At 39.2% G+C, this 13,355-nt stretch overlaps 1 long non-coding RNA gene across 1 annotated transcript; it reads left to right on the forward strand.

The window, feature by feature from the left end:
* Nucleotides 1-2,543: 2,543 nt before the first annotated feature.
* LOC132087943 (uncharacterized) lies at nucleotides 2,544-3,437 on the forward strand. The gene is made up of 4 exons (XR_009420932.1): nucleotides 2,544-2,677; nucleotides 3,090-3,127; nucleotides 3,204-3,306; nucleotides 3,370-3,437. It is a non-coding gene; the product is annotated as an uncharacterized LOC132087943 (long non-coding RNA).
* The last annotated feature ends 9,918 nt before the right edge of the window (nucleotides 3,438-13,355 follow it).

Raw genomic sequence — 13,355 nt, forward strand, 5'->3', positions numbered from 1 at the left:
CTGCCGTAAGGTGATTTGTTCTGCAACACAGTTGAGGGTGTGATATGTTTTTATGGCATACCATTGCCCTTCGCCTGTCGGGGTGGCTGTGAAACTCAGACCCGCTGGTCCGGTCTGCATGTTATTATCGCCACACTTCTTGTCATTCACCATTCTCCAGCATTCCAGTGGGGAAATTAGTTTAGTTTCTTGTGAATATATGGTGTCGAAAGATCCGATCCAGAATGACCCAGTTATTTTCTTCGTTTTTATCCATTGCTTGCAGGTCCAGCCTTTCCAAGAGGCTGCTGGTTTTTGTGTTGTTTTTAAAGTGTACAACGTGGGTATTCTGGGTAAGTGAGCTGTATCTGATTCTTTGTTATTGCAGTAATAGGGTGCCTCTATATCTAAAATTCCTCTGGTCTTTACGTTCTGGCAGTCGCATACGGTTGAATAGATGGGATATGTGGATGGAATGATGGTGAGTAATTGGATGAGTGATAGTATCAGTTCCATCTGCGAAAAGAAAATTTGGACGTTTTAGAATCTCGAGACTTCGTTGCGTTGCCGTAAGTTGTATCGTGGATTCGTCATTCTAGTGTGTGCAGGATTAATTGGTATAGGACCGGGGAGATTTGGTGCGATGATTTTACAATTTTCCGTTTCTGCAACATGATGATGCGGATGCCAACACGTTCTACGGACAGGTATTCTTTTGTTGTTGATGAAGTTGTTTCTTGGTCTGCCTGGTCCTCGTCGCACTGTTTCACTTCTTGGTTGTTGTGGAACACTAGATAATTTTTCTGTTTCTTGGTTTGCCGGGACGTAGAGTTTTAGGCGGTTGACGTGTACCACTGATTTTAGTTTTTCATTGCTCGCGTGTTGAATCTCATAAGTGAGATTTGAGAAATTTCTGATGATTTTGAATGGTCCATTCCACCTGTTGATGAATTTTCCGGCAGTTGGTGGAGCTTTCAGTAGCACAAAGTCACCAATGTTATATTTGATCGCTTGTGTTCCTTTGTCGTAATATCTTTTTTGTTTTGTCTGTGCCCGAAATAGGTGTTCCTTCGCTAGTTGCTGAGCCTTCTTCCATTGGTGTGAGTACATTACACTGGTATCCTCGTATGTTTCGTATCGCCTGTCTATTTTGATGTCGTTTGGGAGCACTGGTTGTCTCCCGAAGAATAGAAAGAATGGGTTTTGTTGCAGTGTTGATTGCTTCGCTGTGTTGTAAGCAAATGTGTCAAATGGTAGATATTTGTCCCAATTTTCTGGTTCATCCGTTACGTAGCAAGCCAACATGTCACATAGGGTTCTGTTAAATCGTTCTACTAATCCGTCTGTCTGGGGATGGTATGCTGTTGTTCTGATTTGTTTGATTTTTAAATAATTTGCAAATATCTTGGATTAAGCTCGACAGGAAATTAGTTCCTTGATCTGTTAGTACTACTTCGGGGGATCCATATTTTGTATAAATATCATTAACCAGTATTGTAGCAATTGTTTGGGCAGTTTGATCTCTCATTGGAACCGTGAAGACGAAACGACTGGCATAATCTGATAGGACTAAAATATACTTATGTCCCTTTGCGCTTTCTTGAACGGGACCCACAATATCCATCGCAAGTCTTTCCAACACCCTTTCGGCTGGGGGCATAGGTTGCAATGGTGCTTTACTTCCTCCCACAGCCTTGCGTTTTGCGCATTTAAGGCAATTTTTGATGTGTTCTGTTACGTTTTGTCGCATGTATGGGAAGAAGTATTGTGATTGGCGGTGAAATAGGACCAAAACGAAATAGGACTGGAGAAATAGGACTGAAAATTTCCAGTCCTATTTCTACCGGAGAAATAGGACTGGGAGAAATAGGACTGACTTTTTAAAACTTTTAGGACAGTCTCTTCTCCATGCCAGCAGTCCTATTTCTCCTTGCCATCAGTCCTATTTCTCCTTGCAATCAGTCCTATTTCTCCTTAGAAATAGTCCTATTTATTTTATTTTGTTCCAATAGGAACGATATGCCTCCAATCCGGTAGGCAACTTATTGCGTAAGAGCGTCGGGTTATATCCATTTCTCTTTGTAAAAAGCCGATGGTGTTAACTCATTAATTAAATGGTTCACCATACATTTATCTTTTATCCTATTTTAATTTAAATTGCAGGGGTCCATTAAATATGGTATATCTAATATAGTTCATTTAATAAAATACTTCTACGGCCACACCAGAAATATTTATTAAATTTTTCTTACTTTTTAGCGAATAAATAATTTTTCCAGTTGCACTCATGTTGTACTTGCTCATACAACTATCAGCAACGATTAACAAGCAAGTCTTACCATATCGGTAGCGCTATAAGCTGTGACACGGGTAGTCCTGTGTTCGATTCTCCGTGGTTGCATGTCTTTGGAGGTTTTTAATAATTATTCTATGAAAGAATTTTTGGGAAGAAAACAATTACTGGTGTTTAGGGTAATACTACTGAAATGGCAAATAATGGTAGTTCTGACTTCCAAATTTTCACATGCGGTTTCAGCATTTCAGCCAGTCAGTATTTAGATCTTCATGGTATAGGTTGTCGACGGTGCTTCGAATGTGCTGTGAATGTGCTGTGAATGTGCTAATCATCTGTTGTTCGTGTCCAGCGGCCTGCCCAGTTCCTGCCCAGCTGCGGATTGTTTCTAAGGAGTCGCAAACCGTAAGTACATTTTATATTTCACTAGTGCTGGGCCGTACCCGGACACATTGTATCAGGCTCGGAACGGATAGGCAACGGTTCGAGTGCTGGCATTGTTAATTTAAGTATAAGGGCATTGAGACTTGTCACCTCAATGGGCACAGGTATCGGGATTGGTTTCACAGTGTCGTCGTGAAACCAATTGTCTGACCCAGGTCAGTGGACCTTCAGTTAAATAGATATCTTAGTCGGGACGTAGGCCGACTAGGATTAAAAATATTTACGATAGTTATTTAATTATATCTGCAAATTATGGGTATGCTACCTAACTATACTTCACGTCACTTAATGCTTTTTCTTTTTTTTTATTGTGTTTCAACTGAACTTTGCTTATGTTTTACTAATTTTTTTTTCTTCTTTTTCTTCTTTGTAGGTTTTGCCTGGCAATTTCTATACAGTTTACTCAGGCCGGTTTAACGTTTTTTTATTTCTTAAGTTCTTTTTTTTGCCTTTTTCATTAATTTTATTTTTCTTTTTTCATAGGGAGCTCTGATCAACGAATTTTTAAACCGTTCTTCCGGACAATTAAAAGGTTTTGCTTTCTCTTATCACTCGTTTGGTAAATGGTTGGAAGGATTTAAACATGCAAGGTAAATTCATTTATAGTTATATGGTGTACATTGGTATAATTATTGCAATTTTATTTTTTTTAGAACAATCATATTCTAGGGAATTGTGGCCACGAACCAAAACCATCAATCGGCACATTAGTCGTCGCTTGCACAACAAGTATTGTTGTAATAATTCAAGCATAATGTATTACATTACATATTACATTAAAATAAAAAAGTCAATTGAGATTATGTAAGTTTATTTATAAAGTATGTCAATTTGTAAACATTCGTCAAATAAAATACATGTTACAAACAAACAAATGTTATTCAATTATAGACATATCTAGTTCATCATTAATATTATTTATAGCAACATTAAGGGCATGTGAGGAAACAATAGCGGGAAAAGATGATCTAAGCTCTAAAACTATTTCTTCTAGTAGATCCATTGTAGATAGCTGCAAAAACAATGATTAGTTTTAGGGAAATTTTTCTTTCTTGTAAATTTAGAAAACATACCTCATTATTTTGATAGCGCGCCCAAAGCTGGAACAGTACGGAATTCTTAAGTTGGGTCTCTTTCTTCCGATGAGCCCTTATTTTGTCATGGCAGAGTAGCGTGCTAGTAAGGGAAACTTCTTCGGCCAGTTTCCGCAATACCATTGTCATCTTGTAGAATTTTAAATTAGATCCGCCTGCCAACTACAAACATTTTTGTTATTAATTATTCATTACATATTATTGTTCAAATTTAAATTACCTTGTTCCATTGGTGGTGCATTCCTTCACAGTCGTTATTGGTACGCGTTAAGATGTTGAAGCATGACCAGTTCTCAGGAGTCCAGAACTTGCCCCGAATCCAATTCCGCTCCATATAATCCATGAGTGCTGGAAGTTCGCTAGGTGCTGAGCTCTTCAACGCGTCAAACACACCAGGAATTTTACCAGCTGCAAAAAATTAAAGTTCACAAATGTTATTCATGACAATTAAATATAACATTTGTGTGCTATTTACCTGGAAGATATGCAAGGCATAGCAGGCGAAACACAAAGTCTCGCACTGGATTCGGTCCCTTGTTGTTGTAGAGGGTGGCAAGGTGAAGATCCCGGACCTTTTTTAGAACGGCTTGGCACCAGTGGAAATTGCAGCCAAAGTGCTGGCAATCCACAAAGTGCCTGCGGACAGCCGTAAATATAGCACGTTCGAAATCGGTCACGATCCGCTGGACTCTAGGAAGGGGGATTATATCCTATAACAATATAAAAATTATTATTTTTACATAACAAACTATTTGTAAATGAGATAGTATCTATACCTTTATCTTCTCGAAGACAGCGCTATAGTCGGCTGCTCTTCTCCTGGTCATGCAACAAAATAATAAGGGTACTTGCTTTATTTCATTCTGGTCGTTTTTGATGAACCCATTGATCGTGAATAGCTATATAGAGAGAAATAGGTTAAAATTAAACTTGGTTACATTATCAAGATAATTAAACGCACCCTGTTTGATGGGTTCATCAACAAAATAGAATGTTGCGTCCATAAACCATGTCTTGCAGTCTTCTAGTTGGCGCTTCATGGTAGGGGTGAAGAACAGAAGGTGCCGTGCACGGTCTTGGGCCGTTCCAGCGAAGATGGCGCCCTGATACCAGTCGGGTGGGAAGAAATTCTCCACTACAGGAAAGAAAGGGTCATCTTTCCTGGGATTGGCGGGCATAACCTTCGCTCTCTTGTAACTGGAATATAAACTTTAATCGTTAACCATAGTCATGATATCATTTATTTATTTAATGTACCGTAAACGACGAGTGGCCAAATCAACATCCGGCATGTGTCTTCCTTCTATGGACTTGCGTTTCTTCAGTTCGGCAAATAAGATCTCCCTGGGGTCCGTAAACTGTTGATCGACGCAGGCTTTCTTCGATTCTCTAAAGATGTCAACCTATGTATAAATATTGCAAGTTACACATTTAGAAACTCAAATTACTTTTTTCTAAAAACACTTACCCTTTTCTGGTTTCCAATGTCTGGTGGGTGATTGTGGATGTTCTCTTGATCGTGGGGAACAAAGGTGAAGTCAGCATTATTGTAATTAAGCAAACAATCCAAAAGGGGGGTTTGCTTTTGTTTCACGATCGCTTTACATGGGTTTCCAGAAGGTCGGGAGGTACAGCGCCATGTATATGTGCTCTTACTGATGGCTTTTTTGCTGAAGCAAAATCCTATAGTAAGAAAGGAATTCCTCTTTTAGTCTTATTCAATTAGCATTTATATTTGAATTACTACCTAATCCATCAGTAAGCTTATGGAGTCCCTTGTTCGTTCCCCCGTCATGAATCTTGTAGGATGGCTCCGTCGGTTCCTCATACGATGATTGCTAACAAAAACGTTTAGTTAATAAAATACTAAGACATGTTGCGATAAAGAAGAAATATATACCTCCATTGTTGATTCACTGGGTTCGGCAAATGTTTCTTCTCTTCTTCCATCGCTTGCATATGAAGTCCTTGGGATTGCAGCTTCTGGAGACAGGTCTGGTAGCTGAGGTTGGGCCTTGCGTCTTCGTCGTGGTGGTGGAACTGGAGGAGTTGACCTAAGAAGAGGAGACAACATAAAAAGAAAAGGAGATACAACAAGACTCACCAAAGGGGACATTGTCAACGGAGAAAGTGGGGAGGGTGGAGAAGATGGAGTTGCTGGGCGACGCGGAGAATTAGTCTGAGGAGATGTGCGAGGAGTTGATCGCTGTCGTGGTGATGAGGGACGACGTGGAGAAGCTGGAACTAGAGGCTTTTTCTTGCCTACGTCGGAAGGGTCGAAAATGCTCCTTGGCTTCAGCAATCTCTTTGGACGACCACCTTCAGCACCAGCAACAACAACTACATTGCCTTTTGATCCCCCAGCTAATGCACCATCAACATCTACTACATCTTCGGTGGAACCTTGGATTGCACTACCACTAGAACACATGGCGCACCGATAAAAGCTGCTGAACTCCTTCCATGAAGGCGAAACACCCTTATGGAAGGTAACACCACAACAAAGACGATGGACAGGAACATGGCAGCCTAGGCAAACGCAGAATTGCTTCCGGCCGATAACACTGGATTTGCATCCCGAACATTGAAAGCGAGCTGAAGACATGGTAATGGTAAGTGCTAGATCGAAGTCTAAGACGAACTATTAAAGTTTTATGGTATTATTGTATCCATATATATAGTCTGCCAAAAAGGGGGAGGAGCAAAACGCTATTACACCTCTCGACAAATAGGAAGGAAGCATTTCTTGCTGTTGCGGTGAGTGAAGATTACCTGGATTAACATAAAGTTTTTCTTTCAATTCGCCGCAGGCAAGCGTCATCAGCTTCCGGTATACAAGGTCGTATAGAGTAGTCATTAAATGTGGTGCAACCATAAGTCTTAAGCTGCTTAATCCGAAGATCTCTGACCTTCCTAAATCTTTTCTTTCGATTCGCCGCCGGCAACAATCTTCGACCTCTTCGTCTTAAGCACCCATAAGTTTTAATCTGCTAAAGCCGATGATCTTTTACTTCTGCAAATCTCTTCTTTCTATTCGCCGCCGGCAACCATCTTCAACTTCCTCGGCTTTAGCACCCGTAAATCTTCTTCATCAATTTTATTTCAATGTCAATATAAATATTAACTTAATCCTTTGGCATACGTCACTTGATGAGTAATGCTATGTCATGCTTGGCCATCTGTGGTAGAATCCTCTTCTTGGTAAAGAAGTTGAGGAATTGTTAAAATGTTAAATTACAAATAATTTATTTTTTGCTCATCTACCATTATCTACCATCTCCTCTCTCATCCATTCTCTTGTATCTCAACAGTTCTTCTTGAAGGAACTGGTTTTCATACAGGAGAAGATTCATTAACATTCTTCAACTATTCATAGTTAACTTAACCGCAAATGTTATTAAAAACCTCCGAAGACATGCAACCACGGAGAATCGAACACAGGACTACCCGTGTCACAGCTTAGAGCGCTACCGATATGGTAAGACTTGCTTGTTAATCGTTGCTGATAGTTGTATGAGCAAGTACAACATGAGTGCAACTGGAAAAATTATTTATTCGCTAAAAAGTAAGAAAAATTTAATAAATATTTCTGGTGTGGCCGTAGAAGTATTTTATTAAATGAACTATATTAGATATACCATATTTAATGGACCCCTGCAATTTAAATTAAAATAGGATAAAAGATAAATGTATGGTGAACCATTTAATTAATGAGTTAACACCATCGGCTTTTTACAAAGAGAAATGGATATAACCCGACGCTCTTACGCAATAAGTTGCCTACCGGATTGGAGGCATATCGTTCCTATTGGAACAAAATAAAATAAATAGGACTATTTCTAAGGAGAAATAGGACTGATGCCTAGGAGAAATAGGACTGATGGCAAGGAGAAATAGGACTGTCCTAAAAGTTTTAAAAAGTCAGTCCTATTTCTCCCAGTCCTATTTCTCCGGTAGAAATAGGACTGGAAATTTTCAGTCCTATTTCTCCAGTCCTATTTCGTTTCAGTCCTATTTCACCGGCTACCAGTATTGTTCTCTAAGTCTGGCTATTGTTTTTTCGATTCCTAAATGCCCTGCCATCATGTGATCATGATTTGCTCGTAAAATTCCGTCGATTAACGGTACAGAGACTACTAATTTTCCTTGTCTATCTGTTAATAGACCCTTTTCATTGATTATAAAGTTGCTTGAGAATCTTTTATTTCTATTTTTCTGGCTATCTTCTTGTATTTCCATCATTAGTTTTTGACAATATTTATCTGCTTGCTGTAATTCTATCCATCTGTCTTCTTTCTCAGACCTTTTACTTTCACTTCCAATTTCTCTTTCGAAACCTACGCTCTTCCTTTGACTTTCCCTCTCAAAACTTTCGTTTTCTTTTTGAATACTTTCGTTTTCTTTCTCCAGCTGTTCTTGTTTCTTTAATCTTTCAATCCTTAGTTTTTCTTTTAGATTTTCACCTTCTTTTCGAATATTTTCTAGCTCTCTTATGACAGTTCCTCTTTCCATTGCCCTTGTTTCTACTCGTGCTATTGGCACTATGGGAATACGGCTTAGGGTGTCTGCATTTTGGTGCGACTTCCCAGGCCGGTACCCAATGACGATGTCGAATTCTTGTATTTTTAGTGCCCATCTAGCTAATCTTCCTGCGGGTTCTGTCTTGCTCATTAACCATTCTAAAGGTCTATGGTCTGTAAATACGGTGAATCTGCGTCCGTATAGATACGTTCTAAATACGTCAATTGCGTGGATGATGGCGTAAGCCTCTTTCTCTGTGGTTGACCACTTGGCTTCGCGGTCGTTCAGATGTTTAGAGCTATACGCTATGACGACTTCCGCGCCGTCTGATTCACGGGGTTCCTGTACGTCGGACTCCGCTGAATCCGCTGATTGAGGTAGAGTTTGCATCTGAGCCAAGACTGCTCCTATACCGTATCCTGAGGCATCTGTGTAGATGATAAATTCGCGCGTGAAATCTGGATACCCTAGGATAGGTCTAGTTATGAGACAGTTCTTGATACAATCAAAGGCGTCCCTTTGTTCCTCTCCCCATTTCCACTCGGCTGATTTTCTCGTTAGCGCTGTCAGTGGGTGGGCTTTATCAGCAAAAGCCCTGATGAACTTTCTGTAATAGCTAGCCAAACCTAGAAATGAGCTCAATTCTTTCACGTTTTTGGGAGCTGGGTATTTGATGATTGCTTCTAACTTTTTTGTACTCGGTGTTATTCCTTTTTTCGAAACAATATATCCTAAATAGTCTAATTCTTCTTTGAAAAATTCGCATTTCTTTCTTTTTAATTTTAGTCCTGCGTCTTTAAGAAGTTTAAACACTGCTTCTAGATGTATCACATGTTCAGCAATATTATTACTGAACACTATGATGTCATCCAGGTAAACCAATGCGAACCTGAACAATACTGATTTCAATATGTTGTTCATTGCTCGTTGAAAAGTGCTTGGTGCATTTGTTAGTCCAAATGGCATTCTATTAAATTCGTATTGTCCAAGTTCACAAATGAAGGCGGTTTTGTGTTTGTCGTTTTCTTCTATCTCGATCTGCCAGTAGCCACTCAGTAAGTCCAATGTTGAGAAGTAAACCGATCCGCTCAATGCATCAATGGTGTCGTCGATTCTTGGTAATGGGTATTTGTCTTTTACTGTTATTTTGTTAAGTGCCCTATAGTCAATACACATACGCATTTCTCCATCTTTTTTGGGGACCATTACAATTGCTGCTGCAAATGGGCTGTGACTTTCTCTAATGATATTGTTATTCATCATTACATCTATTTTTGTCTTGACGATTAGTTTTAATGCTTCTGGTGTTCTGCGCAATCGTTGCGTAATTGGGGCGTTGTATCCTATGTTAATGGAGTGTTTTACATCAGTTGCTAGACCTAAATCTGATTCTCTTTCAGCAAATAGGGTTTCGTGTTTTTTCAATAGATTTTCAATTTTAATTTGTATCTCGTCGGAAATGTTAGTCGCTGTACTTTCTTGGGTTTGTCCAATTCGCTTATTTTTCTTGTCAGTTTCTGATTGGGAGAAAGATTCTAGGTTGCGATAATCTGCTTCTGTTAAATCGTAGTTGTCGTTATAGTCTGATGAACGGTTTGGGCGGAGTGGAATATGAATGCCGACTTTGCCAAATGTTATGCTGTATATTGGGAGTATGTTATTTCTAAAGTTATGTTCTACTCCGGAATGATCGTAATTGATCTGCCTGTTTTTGGTATTAATTTTTACATTGTTGCTTGATAAGAAGTCTAATCCTAAGATACAATTTTCATTTAAGTTTTCCATGATAAAGAAATCATGCTTAATGACGTGACTGCTGTTAATGACAATTGAAAATCTAAATTTTCCTTTTGAGTTTAAGATTTCTCCTGATACTGTCCTAAATATCGGCGATGGGGTATTTTTAATTTCTTCGAGTTTTTCCCTCTTCTTAAAAAATACTTTATTTGATACTAAACTGGCTGCTGCTCCTGTGTCTACTAAAGCGTTAATTTCTTGTCCAAAAATTCTTACTGGTATACGGATTAGTTTGAGTATCGCTATTTCTAAATTTTGTGTTAGAGGGTTGGTTGGTAGGGATATTGTGTTTACTGCATTGGACGGTGGTTCGGGTTGTTGATACGTGCCATATCTGTCCAACATTCTCGTGCAATGTGTCCTTTATTATTGCACTTGTAACAGATAATAATCTTATTTCCAAGAGTGTCGTGGGTGTTCGGCTGGTTTTGTCGTTGCTGCGGGTATTGTCGTGGATAACCTGGGTTTTGTTGATACGCTTGTTGATTGTTGCTCGGTTGAAAGTGCGGTTGATTGTAATGGGTCGGTCCGTTGTTGTATGAAGGTCTCTGTGTTTGTTGATGAAGGGTAATTGGGTAGTCGATACCCTGGGGAAGTACCTTGTCTTCGTGGTGAAGTATAATTGTTGCGGTATGGGCTGTTCTCCCTGCTACGGCCGAAATTTCGGTCACTACTGGGGCCTCTGCTATTTGATCTGTCGTCGAATCGAACTCGCGGATTTTGTGATCTGGAGTACCGATCACTTGATCGTGAGGATCTTGGTTCGTATCGATCTGCTGCTGCTATGGTTATATCAGTATCCTGTGCCAAGTTACGGTTTTTATTAGTTTTTTCCAGTTCCTGAATTTTTTGTTTTAAGAATTCAATTTCTGTCTTTTGTTGTGAAAGTTCGTTGTCTTGTTGTTTCTCGTGGTGCGTTATCCCTGCTATCACCGCATTTATTTCCTTATCTTCTGCAGTTTCCTTGCTATATAGGATGCCTTCGGATATGATTAATTGTTTACAAAGCTGATCAAAATCTTCAGGGTCTTCGGGCATTCGAAAATAGAGCTCTGCTCTGAATTTTGGTAAAATGCCTTGCATCAGAATTTTGATTTTGGTATAATCTCTCATTCTTTTGACTGTGTTTATGAGTCGACCTTCAACTATGGTCTGGTTTTGGTCAGATTTTTCTTCTTTGCCTTCAATGGACTCGTAGAGACTGTTGATTCTTGAAATAAAGGCTTTGCATTTCTCTTCAGGTTTTTGTTTTAGCGTGGATAACTTTTTTCTTTGTGCTGCTAAGTCGTATGCATCCTGGAATCTTGCAATAATGGCAGTTTTCCATTCGTCATAACTTAATTCGTCACCTTGCTCTTCCACGTAGTTTCCATGCCATTCTAAGGCATCGCCTTTTAGTCTGTCAGAGAAGAATCGTATTTTTTGGTTGTCGTCCCAGTCGTTGTTGCGTGCGACATGTTCGGCGTCCTTCAGCCATTCTGTTATTAGTTTATCAGTACTTTTCCCTTTGAAGATTGGAATTGACTTTTTGTCTTCTCTGGAAAATAATTCTCCTAATGCTTTTACAATTGGTTGGGTTGTGGATGTATCAAGGCTATCGGTATCTGTTGTGTCGCGGTCAATTCTTGAAGCTTCTTTGTGTGAAAGTCCCATTTCGATTTTGTTTTTGAGAGTTTGGTACTTTCGCTCTAGTTGAAGAAGGTTGTCGTTTTGGATCTCGATTTGGTTCTGTAGGTCGTTGTTGAGTTGCTGTAGTTTTTCAACTTGTTCAGATTCTAACTCGAAGTGAAGGGATTTGTCTCCTTCTGTTATTGAGGTTAGGTCGTTTATCTCACTTACTAATTTCGTTATCTCTCCTGGTTCGTTGGAGTTGTCTAAGTCTTCGGTTTCAGCGAATGTTACCTGTTGCTTTCTATATTCTCTTATCCTGTTTTCCAGATACTTAATCTTTTCTTCTTGGTTTATTGTCTGCGCGTTGATTTTTTGTAATTCTGTTTCAAGATTTTTATTCTTTGTAGTAATATCTATCAGACTTCTTCGTAAGGCGACTTTTTCTGTTAAGGTTTTTTCAAGGATCTCTTTTGTTTCTTTTATTTCTGTCTGAAGTTGTTTGTTTGTTTCTAAAGCTGCTTTTATCTGTTGCTCGGCGGTTTCTAACTTCGTAACCAGTTGTTTTCTTTCACTTTCAAGTTTGCTAATTATTTCTTGCCCTTCTCTCTCAACTGCTATGATATTGGCTTCTTTTTTTCGTAACAGGTTTTGTAGTTGGTTTTCTGTTGCTGTGGCACTTTCAAGGCTTGTTTCTAATTCGCTTATTCGATTGGCAGTTTTTTCAAGGGAGTTTTTTAGAGTTTCGTTACTTTCTTGGAGTTGTTCAAGGGAGCTACTTAAGGTGTATTTGGAACTCTTTGCCTTTTTCTTGTTGCTCTCTAGCTGCTTTCTTAAGCTCTGTAACTCAAAATTGAGTTCAGACGAACATTTTTTCTCTGTAATCTGCGCAAGTACTACTTCTCTTTGTAAAATACGGCTGGTACCTAATAAGAATTCTTTCTCTTTACCATGTACAATGCTAATTTGCTGTAATAAACTGTCAAGGTTTTCGGTGTTGCCACCAAGGGATTCTACGTAATTTTTGACTGTCTTTGTGGTGTTTGTAATAGTTTCTGCTGTTATACCACTTGGTACTTGCAACGATGGTTCTAACAACGTATATGAATATAATTGTAATGCGTTGTGGGTCTCTTTAATAACTTCTTGTTTTTTGGATTCTATTTGTTGGATTTTTGCTTTTGTCGTGGTAGTCTGATAGGTTTTGTGTTGTTCTACTTCTTGTTCAAATTCTAAGTCCACAAGAGTTTTCCAGTGGTCTAAAAAATTTTCTTGAGGGTAGTTGGGATTTTGGTTGGTTGTGTCTGGCTCGGGAAATACGGGGTACAACGGTGGAGATAGTTCGTCAGCAATGTTCGGATACAAAGTATTCTCCTTACGAGTAGTCTCTGATACAATATGATCAAGCGGCATTCGCTTACCTTTGATGGTGTTCCTTGGTCTGGTAGAGTTGTTGGAGACTCGTCGGGGAAGTGTAGAGCACAATCACTGAAATAAGGTACGGGTAGAAACTTTGTACTGGACAACAAGTGTGAGTCTCGTTGGAACATGTATGTCTCGTTGGGACCCAATTGTAATGTTTCTAACCTCGTGTATTACAGTGGATTGTCGTAACAAGT

Source organism: Daphnia carinata, chromosome 4 (assembly GCF_022539665.2).
Source record: "Daphnia carinata strain CSIRO-1 chromosome 4, CSIRO_AGI_Dcar_HiC_V3, whole genome shotgun sequence".
NCBI classification, from domain to species: domain Eukaryota; kingdom Metazoa; phylum Arthropoda; class Branchiopoda; order Diplostraca; family Daphniidae; genus Daphnia; species Daphnia carinata.